A 10,480-nucleotide genomic window follows, 5' to 3' on the forward strand; every position below is an offset into this window, starting at 1 on the left:
TTCTTATGTTCTTATGTTCCTGCCAAAATATTCCACTTAATACTTTTCTGCACTGAAAAATTTGATAAAAACAAATCAAGTATAGAAAGGTGGAGGTGTTTGGAGAGAAAATTCCAGAGCTTGGGACCTAGATAAATAAAGGCATATCTACCATTGATTGAGTGATGGTGTTGTGGTACTGTCACTGCATTAGTAATCCGGAAACCCAGGGGCATGCAAATGGTGAAATTTGAATTCAATAAAAATCTGGTATTAAAAGTCTAATGATGCCAATAAACAATTGTTAATTATTGTAAAAACCTATCTGGTTCACTATTGCCCTTTAAAGAAGGATATCTGCCATCATCCGTTCTGGCTTACCTGTGACTCCAGACCCACAGCAATGTAGTTACTCTTAAATGCCCCCTGTAAATAATCTAGCGAGCCACTCAGATCAAGGGCTATCAGGGATAAGTAATAAATGCCAGCCCAGCCAGCGATGCCCACATTCCCATAACAAATTTTTAAAAAAGAATGTGGAAAAAGACTGTTTTAGGAGATCAACAATCTTAGATAATTCACTAAGAGAAAGGGACACACAGCATGCGTGGTTATGCAGAGGGATCTAATTTCGCAAGATGTGGGTGCATCCAACTGTTGCATAGATTCTGACTCTACTTGCTCTCAATGGTTACAGATCACCGACGAAACGGCTAGAAAGTCAAGTCTACCACAAATCCAAGTCTTTATAGTGTAACACGTGCCTGCAATATCTCCGACAGAAGACAGAGCTGCCTCAGAATGTGTTTACTGTCTCCTCTTCTGTTCCTTCGATCGCTGCACAATCCTCTTGATTGCCGTCAATGTGCTGCTTGCCTTATTCACACTGCAACATAAAAAAAATCAGTTTTGCAGTGTGAGGCTGCCACTGAAAAGGGATCGTTCATAAATATTAAAGACGAGATGAATTTGTGTATTTGTAAAAATTATTATTAAATCAACGTTTCTCTGAAATAAACAATATTCTTGTTGCACTTTTGTTGTGGAACGTATTCAGTTTTTAGACTTACAACCACAAATCGAACACGCTACAGTGATAGCACCATATTTTGGAAAACAGACAAATTTGCCATTGCCATTCTTTTGTGTGATTCTGGATTGGAAAAAACAGAGTGCTAGCTGAGGGAATGGAGGGGGAGAAGAATTCCAGCAAATGTTGACAATTCCCATTAAACTAGAAAAAATTTCAATTGTAAATATGAAAATAAATATATATGTATGGCAAATGAATAGGAAGAAGGTGTCAATACCAAGAAATGATTAGATAAGTATTTGAAGAAAAAGCTTCCTGAGGTTGAGTTATGCGAAGGACTACAGATACAATTGGGTAGAATATAGATAATTAGATGGAATTCTGACATTACATTTTCGGAATAAAGACTCCCTTAATATCTTAATTGTCACTCCTTTGAAACGATTGTCTAGACATTTGTGCTATACAAATACTGATCTTAAACGTATGGGGCGGGATTCTCTGGCCTCCTCTCAGCATTTTTCTCGCGGTGGGAGGTGGCCTGTCATTCCCTAGCAGCGGATCCTCCAGTCCTGCCACTGTCAATGGGAGTTCCCATTGAAGCCACCTCAGACCACCAGGAAACCCGCGGCATGGGGTATATCGCCGGCAGGACCAGAGAAACCCGCCAACGTGAACGGCCGGAGAATTCCGGCCATTATCCAATGATGCTAAGAATCTGACTGTGGCAGTGGAATGTTTCAAAAGCTCCTTGAACATAAGGAGTGTGATATGCACTGATATGGTAAGGACACAATATACCAGTGGTGTCAATCTTGAAAAACCCTGCAAACATATTCCTCTTGTTAAAAGCTATTAACTGACATTAAAATCACTTTGTGGTGTGAAGCATATCTTGTTTGCCTGTGACCTGGAGAATCTGATGGTATAAGTTTGAGAAAGGAATTCCTAAGAAATTAGTAGGACCAGATATCGCAGATGTGAGATGTAGAAAATAGGAGCAAGAGGAGGCCATTCGGCCCGATGAGCCTGCTCTGCCCTTCATTGTAATCATGGCCGATCATGCAGCTCAATCGGCTGATCCCGTTTTTCCCCCATATCCTTTGATCTGCTTTGCCTGAATCATTATCAATTCATGTAAAAATGGCAAATCATAGAAATAGTACCTCACACATGTTGAGTTTGGTAACTTTATATTTTGGCCTTTCTCCTCCATCTTAAACCCACCCCGCACCCCTGCCCATCTCCTTTCCTCAACGCAACTATCTCCCCGCGTGCTCTCCCACATCCACTTCCCCCAGTACTGCCACCAAATCAAGTTATCTATATTTGTTGTTGAAGCTGCTACCTTTTGATGCAGCTTCTACAGTTCTAGCACATTCTTCTTCCTTTTAGTTCTGAATGAGCCAAAGCATTAGAAACATTAACTCTGTTTCTCTAGATGCTCGCGTTGGACTGGTGTAAACACAGTAAAAAGTCTGACAACACCAGGTTTTAGTCCAACCTATTTATTTGATAATATTGCTCAATAACCCCTCGAAAGCTTGTGAGAATATTATCAAATAAATAGGTTGGACTAAAACCTGGTGTTGTCAGACTTTTTACTGTCTCTAGATGCTGGCAGACCTACAGAGGTTCTCCAGCCTCCCCTGTTCTTCTTGTCTATGATGAGATGATGGGAATATTAGAATCGATAACCTGTTCACTGAAGCTCATTCCAGGTGCTGTCAGAACCACTTGGCTCAAACCCTCACCATAATATTGGTCTGTTATGGACATGGGCTGAATGCCAGAGGAGAGGTGAGCTGCTAGCTGAACCTTAATATCCAGGTGACATTTGAAAGGGATTTGTCTGGCTTTAAGTTTCACAGGTAACACTAATTGTTTTTCTGGATAACTGCTACATGGCTGCTTCGGAAATCTTCTATCAATAGGAATTGAAGCAGAGAGCGTGGATCAATACTCATACACTTTTGACTCATTATCCACTAGCATCCCCTCCTGATGATCAACCTAGCTTCTCTAGAAGACATTAATGTCACCTCCCCATCACCCTCACTTGCCAATTGGTACTCAAGTTAGCCTGGGCGGTTTGCTGCTTCTATTCAAATGAGACTTGATTCTGAAGTTGAGGACTATTATTAATACCTCAATTAGCTGGACTAATTGGATAAGTAACCACTTCCACTAAAACGTGGAATGAATTCAAGGACAAAACTAGGAAATTAGAATCTAGGGTAAGGGAATTAGAAGAAAAGGAATCAATTATTAGAAGGGAATCAATGGGGAGGGGAAACTGTCTCTCTGCCCCCTTACGAGACAATACAACAGGCACCCTTCACCTTGTTTAAAACAGAAGTACAGAGGGTTTTGGGGAATGCCCCTACCAATTGGAGTAAAATCACAACAACCAAGCAACAGAAGGGGGAAGGGGCCTCTGAATATGGGAATGATTGTTCCAAGTATATCAAGAATGCTCAGGGCATGGAATAACCAGAAGATATTGTTGATTGAGATGGAATGAATGTTTTAAAGAATCTCAACACTGTATATAGTTCTGAATGCAGACTTAACCATCCCCATCAATGGATAGTCTTGCAGTATTCAAAAATGTTATGCCATGAACCCCATTAGAACAGACCATGTATGGTAAGGAGTTTACACCCTCACTAACATCACAAAGAATTCCAAGTGGTCCTTTGTTTTTTAAAACGAGGGAGTGTGCAGTGTGTGTTACAGAATTTTGAGAGAAAGGAACTATGTTCTCTCAACTCACTGGGGAAATATTATACATTAATTGGCAAGATAGAAAATTGTAGTTTTTGTATTTCAGTGTGTTTGTGTGGTCTGGCTGCTTGTTGAATGTAGGTGGTTGTTGCATTAGATTGACAGCAGCCTGTTTGTTCTTGTGGACTATTTATTGCGGGCAATAAATGCAATGCTTTACACTTTGGTTTAACTTCAAAGGGGCTGAGGAAGTGTTAAAACTGTTAAAATTTAAGTATAAGATTTCTTGAATTTACTTCCGTTTTGAGTTTAATTACAGTTTGGAAGGAAGAAGAATGAAAGTGACTGTCTTAATCAATTTTCAGTATTTTCTTTAAATGTTTTATTTTCATCCCAGGTTAAAATGTTAAATTTGAATGTAAGAGGAAGTGCTGTGGAACGAATGTTGGAAGCTTCCATGTGTGTCTGTGTGTGTTTAATAAAGTGGTTGCGTGGATGTTTTTGTTGTTGTTTGCTTTAATGTTTTAATGTTCTTCCCCTAATTGTGATTTTACAACAGTGGGTTTGATAGAGAGTTTAAATAAAAATTGGAAATTGGATTGGAAAGTAAATTGAAATTTCAAAATCAAAGTACATAAGTTGAAGTTTGAAATAACCAGTTTGAATTTTGAATAATCCTGGGTTCAAATTTTGTTAAGAAAGGATTTAAACCTTGGAAGGAACCAAGTGCTCTTTCCTTTGTCTTAAAGTAGAAATTATGAGAGCTAGTTGAGAAGTTAAGAGAAGAAAATAAGTAACTTTTTGGAAAAGTAGAAAAGCAGGAACAAAAGAATGAGGTAAATATATTGCCTATGAGTCAGTTTAAAGGATATCAAGTTAGTGAAATGAATCGTTCTGATTACTCCAGGTTCCAGCAGGAGATTATTCAATTAAAATCTCAGTTGTCAATGCAGGTAAGGATGTTGTCTATGTTTGGGACAGTTGAATCTGAGGGAGATGGTGTTTATGGATTGGGTTGTGGATTGTATCTGGAAAAGAATGCCCGTTGTGCATGTGGCATTGATTGGAGACCCACACCTCCTTTTCCGGAGGCACCTGACCCCACAGTAATTTCAAATTTGCCCCGGTCTGATGAATTCTGTAACTATTAGTTGCAAGGGGGAACATAGCCGGACATTGTCACTGATGCATGACATGCACACAATACAACCCCCGTCAACCCATAAAAATTAAGATGGGACACCAGCCCCGACCAAAGGGGCCCTGGAAACATCAGCAAATAGGGCCACTACCACAATCCCACAGTAAAACCTATTGTTTGGTTATCATAGACCAGTTTACTAGGTGAGTGGAAGCATTCCCCAACAGAAATTGTACTGCCATCACAGTGGCTAGAACATTGGCGGAGGGGGTAATCCCTAGATGGGGAGTACCCTGCAAATTGATTCGGATCAGAGGATGCACTTCACCGGGAAAGTGGTAAAAACAGCGTGCCAACTGATGGGCATAAAGCGGAAATTCCACATTCCTTACCACCCGCAGAGTTCGAGAATAGTAGAACGTATGAACCGGACTCTTAAGAATGTTCTGGCAAAGGCCATGCAAACGGCGTGGAAAACGTGGACTGAAGTATTACCTATTAGTGAAGTTGAGAGCCACCACAAACCATACAACTGGATTAACCCCTTATTATGTAATGACAGGACAGGCAATGCAAATTACCAGAAAGCATCATAACAGGTGGGGCCGATGCAGGTCCACTAAAAGACAAAATTAAACGATATATATTGGAACTGCCCAACTAAAAGGGATGCGTAAATTAGTAAAGGATCATCAGAAAGAACGAGACGCACAGAGAGAGCTTGAAATGCTCCCTGACATCCCAACAGCGGGATGTTGCGTTTTGGTAAAAATATTACCTGAAAAACCAGGGTTGGCACCAAAGTGGAATGGCCTATATGAGGTCATAATCAGTGGAGACACTTGTGCCTGTCTGGACATAAGAGGGAAAGGTGTATGGAAACATTGGACCCAGCTGAAATTATACAAAGAAACTAATGAGTAACAAGCGATTCACGATTAATCAATAAGGTAACCAGAATGCTTTCCCTGCAACAGGTAAAGACTACAAGCAAGTTCGATTAAAATGTTCGGGTTGGCGATATAGCCTTTGGGAAGGTGTTAATATGGAGTAATAAGATCATTTTGCTTATTGTATCTACCTTGATACTTGTCTGCCGTGATCATGCCTAAGATAGCATATATAATTGCGTCGCTCTATGTTGTCACGGTTGTAAAGGTGACAGGATTAGAAGATAACCTATTTTATAAGACCCACGTACATTTACACGGCAGTCGAACTGTGTGTTACCCACTGGCCCAATCAGTAGAGGCCCTATTTGTGGCCACCCCTGGGTGGACCTCCCATGACTTGTATACAGCGGATATCTCGGCCGCACCCTGTAAAGGACAAACTGGCAAATATAGGAGGGGTATACAAGGAAGATGCGTGGAACTATTAAAGTCAGATAGAACACGGGCCCCTAATTGCATGGGGCTCCAGGGGATGAATGAAGAGAAATGCTCAGAGCCATTAAGCTACCCGCTTTGCTTCTCATGCCAAGGGTGGGGATGTGCGTATGCCTTGGTCCCCAAAAATGTTTCCTGTGTACAGACACAGTGTGTCCACCAGTATTGTCAAGTGAACAAAGGCCAGTCTACTTCTACCTGTAACAAGCAAAGATGCCTGAACGTGACCACAGGGAAGCAATTCATTTGTTGTCAGTGTAATGAGACTCATGTCAGTTCAGCTACATGGACATACCCATTTGATACCAATTGGTAGGAGCGGGTGGAAAGTCCAGTGAACCGGAGAACTGGCGGTATATGCAGTTTGCACAGTCCAATAACCAGGAGGTTAAATGTTACTGAGCCAAGAAGGGATTTGTGTTCCTCCTCAACGGCACCTTCACAACAGCCACACCAACCCTCGCAGTCATCTTTGCAGTAGGAACTATAGGACCACTCACTGTTCCATGCTCTCAAAGAGGGCATACCCCAAGAAAGATAGTGACCCGAGCCATCAACAAGGAATTCTGTACTGATTGGAAGGATCCAGTCACACTGGGATCGTCACTCGGCTATGGGTTCATTGGGGCCCTGTCTCTGGGGAGAGCAACAGGAGTAATTAGTGCCAAGAGTAGAAACTATCTTAGCTGTGGATTAACCATTTGGGAAACAGCATAGTAAAGGGTTGGATGCCATAAACTGAGAACTAGTTAAGAATATACACGCAGCAGGCTCACTGTGCTGTAGATTCTTGGTTAGCCCAGTAAGGAGGAGTATGCACAATAATAGGAGATAAATGTATAACACATGTTACAGATGAATCCTACAACATCACCCAAGCCATTAATGACATAAGAAAGCAGCCAGATGACTTGAGACAAGGCCCCAAGAAGAGGAATAGCTGGCTCGAATGGTTATTGGGGTGATCTCGGGGGTCTTATTTAATGCATGAATTAATTATTCTTGTAATAATAATTGTCTGTTGCTTGAGTATCGGATGTTTCAAAACCTGCTGTAAAGTCATAATGGCTCGAATCATGCCAGGAGCCAGTGTGGACACCGGAGAAGAACATCTGATGGGAACACCCAAAGATGGCAACAACGGAGAGAAGGACGAGATGGAAGAGTACCTGTGAGGACTGGCGATATAGGAACTTTGATATTGCTGGTCAATTGGATTATTAATGCATAATCCAGCCCAAAAAGGGGGAATTGTTGGAGTAAAATTAAGACTGTGACTTTTGGAAACCAATGTGTACATGACTACTAGGCTCTGTAGTTAACAAAGATCATTCTGTTGCTGATTCAATAACGAACTAACTTTTGAGCTACATCTTATTTTTGTATAAAATGCAGAACAGACAAAAATAATCAGACCACGAGGTCCAGATGGTCAGCTTAGCTTAAAATAAAGCAGAATCAAAACAAGAAGTTGTGGGCTTTAGTTAACGGTTGTTTTTGAAGGAATGTGATTGGAAGCTAATTGTTGCTAAGGGAGCCCAATTGGTTAATACGTGTAATGGCCCAAAGCTGCTGATGTAATAATCGCTGATGTCTGTATGATTAAAGTGTATAAAAAAATGGCTAGACTGCATGCACTGTGGGGTGCCAAGTGCTTCTCCCAAAGCTTTGTCCAATAAACTGCATGTTGAATCTTTAAATCTGACTCTGAGTGGTAATTTCCCACAACAGCATACAATGAAAAGTATTGTTTCTTGCACGCTATACAAAGCATATCGTTCATAGAGAAAGAAATGAGAAAGTGCAGAATGTACATGGTGACTAGTGGAGTGCCCCAGGGGTCGGTGCTGGGGCCTCAGCTTTTTACCATTTATATAGATGATCTGGAGGAGGGAACCGAGTGTAGGGTGTCGAAATTTGCTGATGACACCAAGATTGGGGGAACGGCAAATTGTGCGGAGGGTGTGGAGAGTCTGCAGAAGGATCTAGATAGGCTGGGCGAATGGGCCAGGAAATGGCAAATGGAATTTAATGTTGGCAAGTGTGAGGTGGTCCACTTTGGTAGGAATAATGGTAGGAAGGACTATTACTTACGGGGTGAAAAACTGCAGCAGGCGACGGTGCAGAGGGACCTCGGGGTCCTTGTGCATGAGTCGCAAAAACCCAGCTTGCAGGTGCAGCAGGTGGTCAGGAAGGCGAATGGGATGCTGGCCTTCATAGCGAGGGGGATTGAATATAAAAGTAGGGAGGTCTTGCTGCAGCTGTATAGGGCATTGGTGAGGCCGCAGCTGGAGTACTGTGTGCAGTTTTGGGCGCCGCACCTGCGCAAAGATATTTTGGCCTTGGAGTGCAGAGGAGGTTTACTAGGCTGATACCAGAGTTGAGGTGGTTGAGCTATGAGGAGAGGCTGAATAAACTGGGCTTGTACTCGTTAGAGTTTAGAAGAATGAGGGGAGATCTCATTGAGACGTATAAGATGATGAATGGGATGGATAGGATAGAGGTGGAGAGACTCTTCCCGCTCAAAAAAGACAGTAGGACTAGGGGGCACAGCCTCAAGATAAAAGGGGGGCGGTTTAGAACGGAGTTGAGGAGGAACTTCTTCACTCAAAGGGTGGTGAATCTCTGGAATTCTCTGCCCGTTGAAGTGGTGGAGGCTGCCTCGCTAAATATTTTAAAGACGCGGGTTGATGGGTTTTTGATAAGAGAGGGGATTAAGGGTTATGGGGAGAAAGCGGGAAAGTGGAACTGAGCAGCGACAGATCAGCCGTGATCTTATTGAATGGCGGGGCAGGCTCGAAGGGCTAGATGGCCTACTCCTGCTCCTATTTCTTATGTTCTTATGTTCTTACGTAGTTTACTAGTTAGGGTATAGAGAAGGAGCAACTTAATGCAAGGTAGGTCCATTCAAGTGTCTGACAGCAGCAGGGAAGAAGCTGTTCTTGAGTCAGTTGGTATGTAACCTCAAACTTTTGTATCTTTTTCCCGACAGAAGGTGGAAGGGAGAATGTCTGGGTGCATGGGGTCCTTAATTAGGCTGGCTGCTTTGCCAAGGCAGTGGTAAGTGTAGATAGACTCAATGGATGGGAGGCTGGTTTGCGTGATGGATTGGGCTACATTCACAAACTTTTGTAGTTTCTTGCAGTCCTGGGCAGAGCAGGAGCCATACCAAGCTGTGATACAATCAGAAAGAATGCTTTCTATGGTGCATCTGTAAAAATTGGTGAGAGTCATAGCTGACATGCCAAATTTTCTTAGTCTTCTGAGAAGGTTGAGGCATTGGTGGGCTTTCTTAATTATAGTGTCGGCATGGGCGGACCAGGACAGGTTGTTGGTGATTTGGACACCTAAAAACTTGAAGTTCTCGACAGTCTCTGTTTTATCCCTATTGATGTAGACAGGGGCATGTTCTCCTCTACACTTCCTGAAGCCGATGACAATCTCTTTCATTTTGTTGACATTGAGGCGGAGATTATTTTTGCCGCACCCGTTCACCAAATTCTCTATCTCATTCCTGTACTCTGTCTCGTCATTGTTTGAGATCTGTCCCACTGAAGTAGTGTCGTCAGCAAACTTGAAAATTAAATTGAAGGGAAATTTGTCCACATAGTCATAGGTATATAAAGAATATTGTAGGGGGCTGAGAACACAGCTTTATGAGCCACCAGTGTTGAGGATAATTGTGGAGGAGGTGTTGTTGCCTATCCTTACTGATTGTGGTGTGTGGGTTAAGAAGTTCAAGATCCAATTGCAGAGAGAGGAGCCGAGGCCCAGGCCACAGAGTTTGGAGATGAGTCTTGTAGGAATAATGGTGTTGAAGGCTGAGCTGTAGTCAATAAATAGGAGTCTGACATAGATGTCTTTGTTAACTAGGTGTTCCAGGGTTGAGTGCAGGGCCGGGGAGACGGTATCTGCTGTGGACCTGTTGCAGTGACCAGCAAGCTGTAATAGATCCAGGTAATCCAGGAGGCTGGAATTGATTCACATCTTCTGTATTTTGCCTTTGGCTTGTTTTCTCAGTTATTGCAGACACAATGAGCAGAGAGGCCTCCTGTGTCGTAAATTTTCTAAATACCTGAAAGGGAGGAATTTGCACAAAAGACGGTGACGGTGGGGGGAAGGGTGAGTGGGTTGGGGAAAAAGCAGAGGAATGGCAGCACATGAATTAGTCCTGAGGGAAGCAAGCACCAGATATAATGGCCTGAATGTCCT

This window comes from Carcharhinus amblyrhynchos, chromosome 6 (assembly GCF_965287045.1).
Source record: "Carcharhinus amblyrhynchos chromosome 6, sCarAmb.v2.hapA, whole genome shotgun sequence".
Taxonomy (NCBI): domain Eukaryota; kingdom Metazoa; phylum Chordata; class Chondrichthyes; order Carcharhiniformes; family Carcharhinidae; genus Carcharhinus; species Carcharhinus amblyrhynchos.